Here is a 15,744-nt window from a genome sequence, read left to right as displayed (position 1 = left end):
TTGTTACTAACTCTTTCAGGTTAAGATCAAGAATTGTCATACACAACTTGAGAACATGTAGCAACATCAACAACAAACCATGTTGCTCTTGAGGCGTGAGACACACTCACAAGGAGATCCTGACCCAATCCACTTGACTTTATTACAAAAGTTCAAGTGTGGGGGAAGACGGTGAGACTCCCAACTCCCACTCGCACCAAGGGTCATTCATGACAATGAATGATAGTCGATGTTGCCTTGCTAAAAAAGAGATGCATCGAAGTTAAAAAAAGAGAAAAAAAGAGATGCATCGAAGTTAAAAAAAGAGAAAAAAAAGAGATGCGTCGAAAATATATATATATATATATATTAAAAAAAGGGGAGTTTACTCCTATACACCTTGTTGCTACCAATAAGGCCGAAGGTCCACATACACTAGTTGTGTGTGTGATCGATCCGACCTGTTGGTTCACCTGAGTGGGAGCATGCACGACCACGCCACCGGTGTAGCATCTTTAAAGAAATCCACCTATGCTGCTAGTAAGAGCACTCAAGTATGAAAAAGGTAATAAATGTTCAGCAACACTTTAGCTCATATTTGTCCCTACATGATCATTCAAATTCTTGCTTCCCTGTTTATGACTTTTACTCTAAGTTTGGGTGTACCTACTTGAGCGCTCATGTAGTACATTCATAGGCCTTTTCAAATTAAGCATGGTGCTTAGGTTGAAATTGCCTTCTTTAATCAAGTTTTGACATGGTGTTGAAATTGGATTAATGAAATTCGAGTGTTTTCATAAACAATGGTAGTAATCTGATCTTTAGGTAAATCTTGGCTTTGTTTCCATTGCTTCGTTTATCCTAAGCCTTGTTTAAGCTCTAAAGGTTGGTTGAGCTAGTTTTAAAAAAAATAGATTTTTAAATTTTTGTTTCCTTGACCATTTAACCAATAAGTCTCTTGCCTGTTGTAGCGTTTTGTTTTGTTTTCTTTGTTATACTAAAAACAGGTACAAAAATAAGTGTGGGGGAGATCTCTCGAGCATAAGGCAAAACAAACTCGAGATCTGCCCAACACGTTGCACAAACATCGAGCTCATCATGCAGAAGGACAAGAAAAATGAGTTCCATCAAGGCCTTTATCTTCAACGCTGGTTTGTGCAACTGTACCCTTGCTTATCAATAAATAAATAAATAAATAAAATCTTTATTTATCTTGTGCAATTGTTTTCTCGATATATTTTCATGACTAACCAAAATAGGAAAGAAAACAAGTGTGGGGGAAGGACTCTTCAATTCAACTGCACAACAAACATTCAAATTTCGGTTTGTGCATTTTTCTCCCCCTTTCACAACTCAAAAAGATTTTTCAAAAGAAAAACTTTAAACGATGTACCCTTCATACTCCATCAAACATGTATCCTATGTTCAAATAAGTTTTTGCATACTTTTTATTCTTAGCTAATATCCCTAGAGGTTTATGAACATTGTTTATAGGGACCCCATTTTATCTAAGTAATTGACATATGTGATATAGTAGGATGACATGATGTTTGCTAGTTCTTGCAAAGTACTAGGGATTTCTTTTACAAAAAAACAAAAACAAAATTCAATGGCACGTTTCTTGAATGATCAAGCTTTATTCCTACCAAGGCCAAATATTTACTCTTCATGATGAAACCTTCTACATATGCTGCTTACTCTGTGTTGAGTTTGGTCAAATTTTTGGACCGGTGTCGAGAGATGTTTCGTGCCTCCAAAATAAGAATTCACTTGCACCCACCAAATAAAGCCGACTCTCACACTGAGAAGTCGCGCACAACATGCTTTTTCCATCCACCGAAAAATACGCCAACTCTTACACTGAGAGTTGCGCCCATATATCCACCAAACAAAAATGCCAATATCTCACCCTGAGAATTGCGCATTCAGTTACATTCCTTGCATTTGTTATAATAAAGCTCTCTTTCATTTTGGCCAGAAGCAGAGGAATGGGCTATAGTAAAAAAAATAGAGATGAGAAAAAAGCCAAAGGCAAACGGGAAAAGATTCATACCCGTTCAAAAAAATATTGTTATATTATAGCTCATGTCCTTCAAAGTTTTCCATCCCATTCAAAAGAGAGTCATGATGCAAGGAGTGCCCCAAAAAATAAAGTTGTGATAGGTTTCCACCAAAAATTCCACACACTTGCACATTCTGATCTAAGGGTATGACGCACTCCCTCCGGTATGGTCTTGGGTTTGACTCGACAACATATGCAGGGTAAGTAAGTTCCACTACTATCATACGTACCCAAAACTCTAGATAAGCCTTTTAGAGGTAGGATGATCAAAAAGAAGGTATCAACCCTCTATGCCTTGGTAAGGAACCACTCACATATATGAGTGACTTGAGAGCATCATTCAAGAAACATATGCTATCTTTCTTTTTTCAAAATCATGCAAAACCCCAAGTTTCTGCGCAGGGACTGTGTAAGAGGATTTGAATCCAGGCTGTTCCATGTTTCAATTACCCAAGATAGCTTGGTAGACACATTGAAGTTCATAAATCTAGGTGAAGCTTCGAATAACATGTATGCAGATTCTTTTGACAAGGAAAATGAACCCATTTGGTCCTTAGTGCCTTCACTCGAGGACAAGCAAAGTACCAAGTGTGGGGGAGTTGTTGGTACCCCTTATCCTATAATTATAAACATCATTTTAATAAGTAAACACAAGTTTTGTTGTGAATGTCAATTTCAGGAATGACACATCGAAAGGTGCAAATGACACGAGAAAGTGCAATTCGAGAAAGCGTATTCAGAAAAGGCGCAAATCAAGATAAAATGGAAAAGCCCACGAAAACACCGAACCAAATCCATCCGTAACCACGGGGGAGGTCCAGGCCCAGAACAGAGCCCACCACCAGAAGGCGGTTGGCAAACGCCACCGTGGGGGGTGCGGCCGCACCACTAATGGGCCCTCCTGGCCACAGCCTTCTGGAGGAACATGCGAGGCGGTTTCCTAGGGATGGTTCCACCTACGATCAACGCAAATGGAAAGTGGAAACCGCCCTTGGAGGTTGGTTTTGGACCTTTCTATGAAGGGATCGCCCTTTTTGCATAGAGCCCCCTCATCTTGGGCTAAAAAAGAGAGGGAGAGTGCCCCCCATAACACACACCATCATTTGGAGCCTCTCACCTCACATTCCTCTTGTATTCTTTAGATTAGTTTTATTGGTAGAGCAAGGCAAGAGCTAGCAAGTAGAACTTGTATCTTTGGAAGAAGAAGAACACCTCGGTATGAATACAATACAGTTCTCTTTCATGTTCAAGTTCTTATCTTATTTATATAGCAATGCATATGAACTATTTATATAGCAATGCATATGAACTAGAGTATAGTCTTGTTCATGTTATGATCATGATATATGAACTAGCATATAGTTTATGTGTTATGTTCTTGACATGTTCATCATTGTTCTTCATCGTTCATCAAGTTAGTATGAATAGGGTAGTGACAGCCCTGTCCATCCTTTGTAATCCCCCACGATCAGGTATTCCGGTAGGAGTTCTGTAAAGTCTCTATCGGCTAGGATGTCCAGCTGCGGGGATCTCCATGTCATCCCAGACTTGGTTCTGATGCTAGACATGCTAGTTAGATATTTACTAACAGTTCTTTGCATAGCTATATACGACTAATGCCTGCTCAGTTAGATATATTCTTTTCTTTATTTTATCTTTTATCCTTGAGGTTGGCTCAGATGTGTGTCCACTATCCTTGAACTATGATTTACCCCTATCTATGCTATGTTTACCTATGCATTCAATAAGTAATCATGTTTATACCAAAGCTAGATGCATTCGTCCTGCCTTCCTACGGGAATTATAAATAACAATACCCACTCACTGGTTGAAATGCTACAATGATAGTTCCGTGCTCTTGCGGATTTATCCTTATTGAACTATCACCTAAGTACCGTTACTTAAGATTGTAATCGTCGTGTACGCCCCAATGGCGCCGTGCCAAAGTATTGCATATCGCAAGTAAGGATGGTTAGGAAGGCCGATCTGGCAGTTCTAATCATCAGTACCAGACTGCATTACTCAGGCCGGAGTCGTACGGACCGAGAGTTACCTTTCTAATGTAATGGTGGTTAGGAATGTCAATCCTGACATTTCTGGTGCCATTGCTAAGGATGGATTTATAGTCTATCTTTAGTAGTGATGCTAAGAAATGACAACAGTGACACCCTGCAGAAATTTGACATTCACCAAAACACATGGAATTCTATCAGTGATAACCCTATATCTTCTAGATGTTTACATATAGATCTATTTTCATAGCTAGTTGGCGGTTAAAATTAGGAGTTATCTACCATCAACAACTCCCCCAAGCTTACTCATATTACCTCAATGATGGATCAGGAGTTGCTACAATGCTTTCACGTCTCAAAAGTACACATGTGTTCAAATAAGAACTCTCCTCCGGATTAGAGTGAACTATTCTGACTCAAAACTTACTCATATTACCTTCCAACATGGGGCTTGTAACCATCACTTGGGTCTTGAGCAGTTGAAAGATAGAACAGTCAAGTCAAGCACTATATTTCACGCTCTTTGATCAACTATTATTCTAGAGTTTTTGCAAGATTTTCAAATAAAACTTAGAGTTTCCTTTTATGGCCCTTTCAAGTCTCTCATTTGTGGTATTTTTGGATCCTTACCTAGGCATGAATGATGTATGCCTTCTCTCTACTCTCAGAATATGTGGAGCTCATAAGTGGGGAGACAGCTCAAACATACTTGCAGACATATGTTGTATAGTTAAACCATAGATCTAGAGAAACTAGTCATAAAATCAAATCATATGTGCATGTGGATGAGGGGAATGAATGGTGATGAGGATAAGGAAATGACTATGAGGGGCAATAATGATAATGGTTAATACCTCCCTAATCTAAAAATAAGGACTTGACTGTCTTTCTTTTCTTTTGGGACTTTTATCCTCTTTTATTCTCTGTTTTTTAAGAACAGTCAATTCTTTTAATGCACTGATAGTAGTAGGGAGTATTAACTAAAGTAACTGGAGCTTTATTGGATGATAGAAAAAGGATAGGATGGTGATATATATTTTTGGTGTTCACTCCTAGTGTTGGAGTAGAACATTTTCTAAATGTATGAAGTGTATGCATGTGAATAGAGGAATGCATACTCCCATGGTGGGAGCAGCATAGGTGCGTGTTTCTAGGGTAAAAACAGCACAAGATGCATGGAGTGCATATATATGTGGGTGGTACTTTCAGGAACAAAAGTAGCACAGAGTAAATGGGGGCATACTTTTGAGGATAGAAGTAGCATAGATCAATGGATGGGGAGCACACAATATTGACTTTAACTACATGACTAATTCCTAAGGGTCAACACAGCTTAACTACAAGCAGTGCGTACAAGCAATATATGGAATTTTGAGCTCTCGTCATACAGGAACTCATCATGCATCAATTTAAGATTTTCAAAGATAAATTCTCCAGAACTCTTATCTCTAGGAACAAGATGGATAGCAGCTCAAAACCTTCCCATATTATATCTATCAACTACCTAGACTTAGATCAAGCATTCGCTACCCACAAGTTTCAGGTTCAGAGCAAAACTGAAATCAAAACAGTTGTGTCCTAAACTTGGGAGAGTTCGAGGTTGAAAACTTGGTACTTGAAAGAAATTATGGCAGAGCAACTATTCATCATTTCCATATAAGAGTTTATTCTGTAGGGTTTATTTTAGCAGAAAATTTCTTCAAATACTCTCCTAAATTTTATTTAGCAAATTTAATATCAAACAGAAAGGTAGATACAGATATAAGTAGGGAACTCTTTATTTGGGTTTTCTATGGTTATGCATCTTTTTATTTGTTTCAGGTTAACATAGCACTTTTATACATAAATAGATAAGTGAGGGATACTTAGCTAGATATACAGGGGTGCTCTCCCCCGTGCTAGATGTTGACGTAGTCTATTGGTGTTGTTGACTGACAGTGAAGGTGTACTGGTCCTCCCTGTTAATCCCTTAGGTGCTTTATCAAGTCCCATAGGTGGAGACCATGATAGTTGCACCTCTTGAGATGGTGTCACCCATGTTTATTGCTATTCTTGCTGGTTGGAGTTAAGTACTAGTTGTGGGAGCTAGCAGCATCTTCGCTCAGTGTGCATGTTCGTAGGTCTAGGATCTTCACTTGTAGGAACTGGAGAAGATTCCTTAACCTTGCTTAAGGTGTGTCCTGCTCATACAAACAAGGTAGAGATCAAGTGCATGGGCTCTGTTGGTGGGAAAACACCAACAGAACGAAAAGGTTTGTTCATTATTCTCTAACCTTAGGCACATTGAATGAGATAAAGTTGATATATGTGTTTTGCTCTATCTAAACATGGGTGATAGCATCAAAGAATGTGACATTAAAATATTTGGCAAATCAGATTACTCAACATTATGGAAGGATGGTCTATCTACGCATTTAACTTCATGATTATGACTATCATCTTCCAAAGATAGGATGCACAACATTTCAGATCATTGAATTAAAGGCTATGAGGCCAAGAAAGTGATGCTAGGAACAAGCATAAAGAACTGAACATGTTGAGTTATTTAGATTGGACTAAATGAGGTTATAACTTAAAGCATGTTTGGCTCTCTACTTATGTGCATGCCAGAATCAAGTAGGATATTTTGGAAGTATGATCACTTACCAAGAGATGTTACCTATAGTGTTGAAGTATGTTGAAGCCATAACATCTTGTGGAAACTTTGCTTGCTTGGCTAGTCACGTGTCTTGTTCATGAACAACTTGTCTCCTTTGTTGTACTCCTCTCTAACCTTATGCCATTATTTGTTCTCTATCTAATTTATGCTTGGACCTTTAGCTTTTCTTATTATCTTATTTCTACAAATCATTAGTGGAGAACAATTATCCAAAGGAATATACAAATAATGATAAGGGCATTATTGTAACATAGCTAAGGGTCACTTTCTATGCTACAAAAAGGAACTTGCTTGAGCATACTTAGCATAGCGCATTTATTATTCACAATTACTTCTTTCTAAAAGATTAATTTTATTTTCTCATGTTATGTTTTGATTCTCAAATAAACGCATTATGAATAAACTCAAACTCATAGAAATAAAGTAATAGTGAATTCAGAGATTGCAAACTAGCGTGTGGAGCGATGGGAGCATGAAATGTGGAAGAACTTGGTTGGATCATCTAGGGAGTTGACCTTTCTTCCTCATGTCTCACCTTCTCAACCTCAGAAGTGAGAGTGTAGAATGTTGCATGATTTTCTCTTGTCAATCAATTCTTAATTCCTAATAATTAGTCGTTGATAAGAGAATGCTACTCCATGGAGTGAGTGCTTTGATTGTGGATCATGTTTTGTGGCACCCTTCTTTCTTATTGGCTATGAATGAGTTGTGTCTCCCTTGTGCAAAATTATTGTGTCTCTCTTCATCTCTAGTGTGAGTTCATCTCAGGACTTTCCCATTTTGGATTTGATAGTTTTCCTATAGGGCTTAGTCCAACAAAAGTATTCCAATATCTACTATAGCATACTATCAGCTCAAAAATCAACCTAGACACCATGTCTAATTTGATTCAAGAAGCCATTTTAAATACATGTAATTAAAAGCCTTTGAGAGTTGGATCACCACTCCTAAACTTGGCACCATGCTTAATTTAAGAGATGTATGAAACTACTCGAAACCTAAACATATACTATAGCAAACAAAAGTGACATGAAAGCATTATAGATGTTTACTCAAATAGTGATGAAAGAGCAATATTATTGTTTAACAAATTGAGCATATCTTAAAGGTTGGGACAACAAGATGGTGTAGCAACATGGAAAAATATGTATCTATGGAAGCATATCCCCCAAGCTTGACTGTGGCAAAAATCAAGATTGGATGAAAGTAATAATGATTGGTTGGACATACCTTGCATTTGTCACTCCTTCGATCTTATTGCTCTAATCCTAGAAAGGTTAGTGACAAGAATACTCGAAGGAATATTTACACAATTATAATTTTATGCTCAATTAACAAGGGTAGCACAGTAGAAAGTTGAACACTCATGTCATGGTCTAAACTGTGCTTGTTGTTGACGGTCCTTAAGTACCAAATATAATCATCAAATAAATAAAGAAAAGGATCCAAATGCAACCAACACCCAGTCTTAGGGTTTTATCTGATAGAATTCCACGAGTTTTGGTGTTTGTCTATTTCTGCAAGGGGTTATCAGGAAATATGGAAGAAAGGCCCACACGTTAGGTTTACATAGAGATACTAACGTGCCGCGCAATTTTCTATCATCTAGAAGAGTCCAGAAGCCACGGGAACGAATGGGAGGCCAAACGGGCCCGGGGGCAGGGCGCCCGCCCTAAGGTAGAGACTAATCAGGTCCCGTCTCGCGGATTACGCTCCACCGACCTAAAGGATCAAGGATAACCGTTCAATCAATGTCTGTTTGATCCAACGGCCCAGATTCACTTGAGGGGACTATATAAGTAGGCTCCCTAGCCCCTGGAGGAGAACAAGTTCATCATAGAGTTGAGAGGTGCCCTCGAAGGATAACCTTTCCTCTAAATAGACTTAGGGCTTAGCATCCAATGTGAGAGTAGACTAGATCTACTATATTGAGAGAGATAGAGTGGAGGTGTAGATCGGAGGAAGCCTGGCCTGTCAGTGTCTACTCTGAGGTTGTACCTGCGGGATCAAGTTCTCCTAACCCAAGGCTTGCTCCTAGGATTCTTCAGTAATTTGACTTCTAAATTTTAGTAAGTTCTTGTTTTATTGTTCTTTGGTTTATGAGTTTACTTTAATCTCTTCGGATTGAGTTTAGAGTAATCATTGCTAGCGTAAACGTGGTGTTTGGGCTAGGGTACTCATAGATATCCCCTGACTAGCTGGACTGTGGTAGTAGCGAGGCACGTGACATTTCCGAGTTACCTTTGCAGCCCACATCTCGTTAGCAGGATGGGTAGGGTTTATAGGTGCGGGTCGAACATCCTCTGTGGTGTCTAGATTCCGTGAGCCTTCCCAATAGAACAGTAGATCATCCTTACCAAGGTTAGAACGAGACTACGGTTGCAGTCTTCTCTATACATCGCTCACATCGAGAAACATTCTTTGTAGCCTAAAGCATAGTAGCAATAGATTTGGTTAGTCAGATGCACGCTTTCTCCCAGTGGTAAAAATATAAATACGGTACTCTGGATAACCTCCCGGGTGAAGTGCTCACCGATATCTATGCGCTTGCGGATCATTTCCTGATGGCGTTACCAAATATCAACAAGCATTTCTAGCACCGTTGCCGGGGACAAAGATGGTTTGCTGAGATAACTTTAAGTCTTGCTAGTATCTTGTATTATACTTTTATACTTTTATTCTTTTATCTTTTTAATTTTTCCATCTGTGTGGATAACTCAAATTCCACACCTATTATTGAATTTTTTGCACCTTCGGAGACCAGCCATGGGAGTCAATAAGTCCTTTCTTTGCCCCTAATTATGATTTGTGTCCGGAGTTGATTGCAATAGGTCAAAACCAACATTTTTCTTTAGCCGAGGTCCTATCTTTTAATCAAGAAGATAATGAACTTTTAGCTACACCTAGGGAATCTTTTAATCTTTCTATAAATTCTGGTTTAAACCTAGCCCTACAAGACCATGTTTTTCCTCGATATTTTCACATTGGTCTTAATCATATAACCTTTGGTAGAGTCTTTCTTTCTTTATCTATTAGTAAAGCAAGGTATGTCTTCATTCGTGGACATCCTTCTTGCACTAGTCTTCATAAAAAAATCCTAGAGATAGAGAAGGAATCATCTCCCAGACGAGGAAAGGAAGTTTCAATAGCCAATTTCCCAACATTTCAATCCCATGATTCGGCTATCCAACCCATCCCTGAGCTTAATAATTTCTACTATGCTCTTTCTCTTGAACCTCCCGATAATCCTATGAATCTCTGTAGACATCTCATGCATAAGAGTCACCAAGACCACAAGGAGGATCGAGAAGAGCAACATCAATGGCTAGAGGGCATTAAAAATCCATGTGCTATCACCACATTTGAGATCTCCAACCCTCTCTTCCTTTCTATTTATAAAAACTTTAAAGGGGTGGTTGTCGATGCATATGTCTATAATAAATATAGCAGACCTCGTTGAGTTTATCTTGATATAGGTCAGCGTTGGAGGGGAAACCACTTCGCCGACATAAATTGATGGTTTCCCAAGGACAAGCTTAGTGTCCTAAAACAAGCACTTATCAGATCGTAACACGAACTTCTAATTATTTGCAACATTGCCTTGTGTATTGAGCATATAAAGATAATTGTAGAAACATTCCTTCGGGTATTCTTGTCACTAACCTTTCTAGGATTGGAGCAAGAAGATCGGATGAATGACAAGCACAAGGTATGTCCAACCAATCATCATGCAACATTGAATTAAATTCATCCAATCTTGAATTTTGCAAAATTCAAGCTTGGGGGAGTACTTCACATGAAAACGTCCTTTGCCAAGTTGATATGTTGGTTGTCCCTACCTTTGAGACATGCTTGATTTGTTAAATACTAATCACACTACTTCATCTCCACTTGAGTGGATCTCTATAAATGCCATCATGCTACCTATGTTTATCCTAGTAAGTGTTGGTTTGGAAGTACTGGACATACTTCCATTGGCATTTAAATTAAGCGCGGTGCTTAGGAAAAATAGCCTTCCTTAATCTAATTAGACATGGAGTCTAGTTTGGTTACTGAACTAAGAACTGCTTGAGTAGGCATTGGTATATTTTGTCGGACTAACCCCTGCAGGAAAACTTTCAATTCAACATGGGAAGTCCTGAGATACAATCTCACATTGGAGATAAAGGAGACACATGAAATTTAACGATTTACACAAGGAAGACATAGCTCATTCATCATAGAGAGATGATCCATGGAAGGAGACAAAGTACATAAACAAAATACACGCCCATTACGAATGGGAAGCTTCCACAAGGTGAGATGGTACCATCACTCTTAAATTAAGGTAACATCTGAAGGTACTTGACTATCGCTTTTATAAGCTTCTCCTTGGTTCTGGCATTCACATAAAATAAAGAGACAAACATGTATGATTTATAACTTCAAATTAACCAACCCAACTGATTCAGCATGTTTAGTCCTTTAATCTTTGTTCCTAGTACTACCTTTGTGATCCCACACTCCTAAGCATATAAGCTAAAATGTTGCACATTCAATCTTTGGAAGATATAAGCAAAACATAAATATAGATAGATTATCTTTCCATTAGGTCAAGCAATCTGATCTGACAAATGTTTTAAATGCTATACTCATGATCTTATTATCCATCAACTTTGTCTTGCTCACTATGTTTAAGGTTAGAGAAGAACAAATACACTTTTGGTTCTATTGGTGTTTTTCACCAACAGGGCCCATGCACTTGATCTCTGCCTTGTCTCTATGAGCAGGTACACTTCGAGCAAAACCTGAAGGAGTTTTACAACTCCCAGACTCCACCAAGTGAAAAACCTAGATCTACGAGCACAAACACACTGGAGATACTGGACACTCAGGCAATCACTGCCCTGAGATGCTTGAGGACGTAAACTACATCAACAACAAACAACAAACTACTACTACTACAAACATCCTCAACAAAATCAAGAGAGGCGATCCAGGATGCCCGTCATCCCGATCTCCATTGGCATGGTGGACTTCCCAGAAGCACTCTGCAACTTTGGCTCCAGCGTCAACATTATGCCCAGGGTACTCTATGAAAAATTCTTTACACATCCTTTAATAGAAACAACCATGTGTTTGCAGCTTGCAGATCAGACACTAAGTTTCCCAAAGGGAATATTCAAGAACCTCTGTGTCCGAGTTGGTACCTTGTACGCCCTAGCAGACTTCGTGGTGATAGAGACTGGTACTGATGAGAGGGCACCCATCATCCTAGGGAGGCCATTCCGGAACACCTCGGGAGCTGTCATCTACGCAAGTGCTGCCAAGATCAGTTTCTGCATCAAGGGGAGGAAGGAGATGTTTACCTTCAAGAACAAGACTACATAATTCTCAGAGCAATCCTTACATGAACCAAGGAAGAGGACCAACAGGAGGAACAGGAACAAGCAAATGTGGACCGAGTCAGCTAAGATGGTCACTGCAGCCCAAGGAGGTCAAGATCGTCGACTTAAGTCACTGTTCCTGACCAAAAAGGACGACCCAGGTCATTGACATGGGAGAAGACGAGTACGACCACCCATCATCCTTGAGAGACCGTTCCTCCGCACCGTTAAAGCAATCATCTACATTGGAACCGGAGAAGTCCACATGCACTTCCCCTCCAAGAAGGTACGCCGCTATTTTACTGACCCTAACTATATAGTTGAAGACTCTAAGCAGGTAAGGACAAGAAGAAGACAACGCAACCAGAGGAGGCAAATCATCAAGGACGGATGGGCAGACTACAAAGGAGAAGTGGTAAGGTTTGAAGACAAACAGCATGAATAGAACTGTCCTGAGGAGACTGTAGCACTGAGTTAGAAAGAGAAGATAGTTATACACGAAGAGGAGGCACCACCGGAACCACCGACTACGCCATCCAGTGAATCCCAGGACGACCGAAAAAAACGGAGAGTCCCGTTCGGAGGACTTAAAAACACCAAACGCCTTGCCAAGAGATAAACTTGGTAGTTATCCTTTTCCTTTCAATTATTTAAAATAGTTTGCTTAGTTAATCAGGTTCATATCATCTTGAAAAGAAAATAAGAATGTTAAAAATAGTAAGCCCCATGTGAGTATGCTCATGGCATAAAACCCATAAGTACATTCATTGTGGTGGCATAAAAATAAAATAAATATATTCCTGTCCTACAAAAATGAAAATATAAAAATAAATTTATGATCCTACTAAAGAGTGTAAAATTTATTGAGGAGGCTCAACATGATAAAGGCTAGATATTTATGCTAACACTTAACCAGTTCCACAAAGCTTTGTTGTCTAATTGAGCTGCACAGAATTCAAGGATCAAAGAAGACTAGCAAACGGAGGACATCCTAATCGCTATCAGGGTGCTGCCGACATTCAAATACACCTCCGCCACCTGCTAGCTACATTAGAAGAAATTACGTCAAAATCTAGCTTGGGGGAGAGCACCCCCATTTATCCAGCTAAGTGTTTCTACTCGCGTTTATACTTTACTCAAATAATAAAAAGATGCATAATCATGGAAACCCAAGTAAAAGTTTTCTGCTTATATATATCTTTGCTTAGTTTGCTAAATAAATAAATAAAGTGTCTAGGCTAAATTGAATTTAAATGATAAACTCTAGCATGGATATGATAAATAGTTGCTCTGCCATATACCTAGTTCTCAAAATTCAAATCTCTCTCAAGTTTAGGCATGACTATTATGAATTAAGATTTGCTCTAAACCTGATCTTGTGGGAAGAGTACTTGATCTAAAGTCTAAGTCGTTAACGGAAACGATATGGGAAGGTTGAGCTGCTATTTATCTATTGCTAGAGATGCTAGAATTCTAGAGAATTTTATCTTTGAAAATCTTTAAATAACACATGATGAGTTCCTATATGATGAGAGTTTAAATTCCTACCACATCCATATATACATGCTTGCTAGACTTTGAGCCACACATTTACTTTTTACTGCTTATGAGCATTGAGTGTGGTCAAGCTGTGTAGACCCTTAGGAGCTTGTCATGCGGTTAAAATCAAGATTCACTTGCACGTTCACTCATACATGCTACTTCTACTCCAGAAAGTACGCATCCACATACATCCACTCAATTCCATCTCTAGATTCACATAAAATTATTGTACTCCTAATCCGGGAGAGAATAGCCAAAAACATTCTCCTATTCCTGCTTTTCCTAGTGAAATAAAGGCTCGAGATATTTTGGTTACTACCACTTGCTACATTATTCTAGGAGGGTGAGTGCTTAAAAAAGAAAAAAAAGAGTGAAAAAAATACGAGGAAATAAAAAGGGGCAAGTGCCCGGTGTAACACCCCAGTGTTATGGTTGCATCAATCACATGCATAACATAAGCATCATCATCTACTCAAGCACATCATGATCATCATCTACCTTGACTCATGTCATTCCATGCAAAAATGTGATTTAACTTGTTATATTATGCTTCCTATGCTTGTGTTGGTTTGTGCCATGCTCATGCTTGTGTGTTAAGTCTTGGTAATTAGTTTATCTATGCTTGACTCAACCTTAGGAACAATGTTCAAGTTGATCACTTCTCCAAAATAATCACTTAAGTCATACTTCCATGTATAGGCCCTAGAAATCTCTTTTGCTTAGGCTTTTAAAAAGTGTTCCCTAAAATTTTTGCATGTCAAAACTTCCTACAGCAAAGTTGTAGAAAATTTTATAAGGAACAAAAGTTGTTTTATGGCCATCTCATGAAAATGATCACATCTTGCTCAAAAAGTGCTTTTAAGGCAATTTTGGGGGCTGTTTTGGCACTTAACCAAATTTGGCTAAGTCCTGGCGCTACCAGTTTGCGCGATCGATTTTGAAAACCTCATATCCCTCAATCCAGGCCGATCTGGCTTTTGCTCTAGTTGACAATGTTGTAGAACTCACTCCAACTTTGTCAACTACACCATCTCCTAATTCGTTTGAGTTTGGGAGTTAATCGCTGTCGAAGTCGCTCTATCACACAACCATCGCCATGACTTAATCGAAGCCGAGCTCGTCGACGTGGCCGACCGGCGACAGAACAACGGCGACATTTGGCGCCCGTACGTCATTCCTAGCCCTGCTCGTCAGCTCCCAGTGCGCACATGACCTTCACGGCGACGCCCCCGGCGCAGTGGACGCGTCCACTTTCTCCTCCCTCTCGCTCTCTCGCCAGAAAAGCGGCCGCAGCGAGCTCACCGTCGCGAGCTCACTCCGGCGATCTCAAACGCGCTCCTCGCTGTGTTGCTGCCTACAAAACTCGTCCACAGCTCCGCCATGACCCGCTCTCCATCCTCCACCCGCAAACTCGCCGTGAAACCCTCCGGTGAGTCGACATTTCCAACTTCCCCCAAATCGGGTCGCCGTGACCTTCTTCTCCGGTGAACTCAATGCTGAGCTCCTCGGAGCCTCTCGTCTTCTCTGGTTAGGTCCTAGAGGTAGCTTAGGTCCTTAGCGAACGTTTGCACCACTTGTTGGACACTCTACCACACTCACCGTCGCCGGACACGACGCGCAGCGCCGCCGTGTTTCCGCCGGAGTTCGGCTCTCTCGTGGCCAGCTCATTCCACACCGTTTCAAGCCTAGTCACCTACCTAGGAAGCTTTGCCATAGTTCAATGGTGCTGTAGGAGACCGTAGGTCGCGCTCTACTGGCCTGAGAGCTCCGGCGAAACGCCGAGCACCTCCGCCGAGCCGCCATGGTCGACGGCAAGCCATTTCCGGTGGCTCCGCCGTGGGGAAAAGGGGGTCAATCGGTTCGCAAGGGTCTGGGGATCATTTTGGTGCCCTTGGTTTGGCCGAAGACCTCGCCGTCACGGAGAAATCGCCGGTGAGAGTCGCCTCGGTCGTGAGGAAGACGAACCTAACATGCGGGACCCGCTGTCAGTGACACATCGTTTCCCTCCTTTTATTTTATTCAAATCCAGGTTTTTGGCATTCTTGCAAAAATCATATCTTCTGTTTCTGAGATCCAAAAATTGTGAAACAAATTTGGTGATGTTCCTTGAGATGGCTAGTTTTA

The sequence above is a fragment of the Sorghum bicolor genome, chromosome 6 (assembly GCF_000003195.3).
Source record: "Sorghum bicolor cultivar BTx623 chromosome 6, Sorghum_bicolor_NCBIv3, whole genome shotgun sequence".
Taxonomy (NCBI): Eukaryota; Viridiplantae; Streptophyta; class Magnoliopsida; order Poales; family Poaceae; genus Sorghum; species Sorghum bicolor.
The sequence above is the reverse complement of the archived record's forward strand: the minus strand, read 5'-3'. Positions refer to the sequence as shown.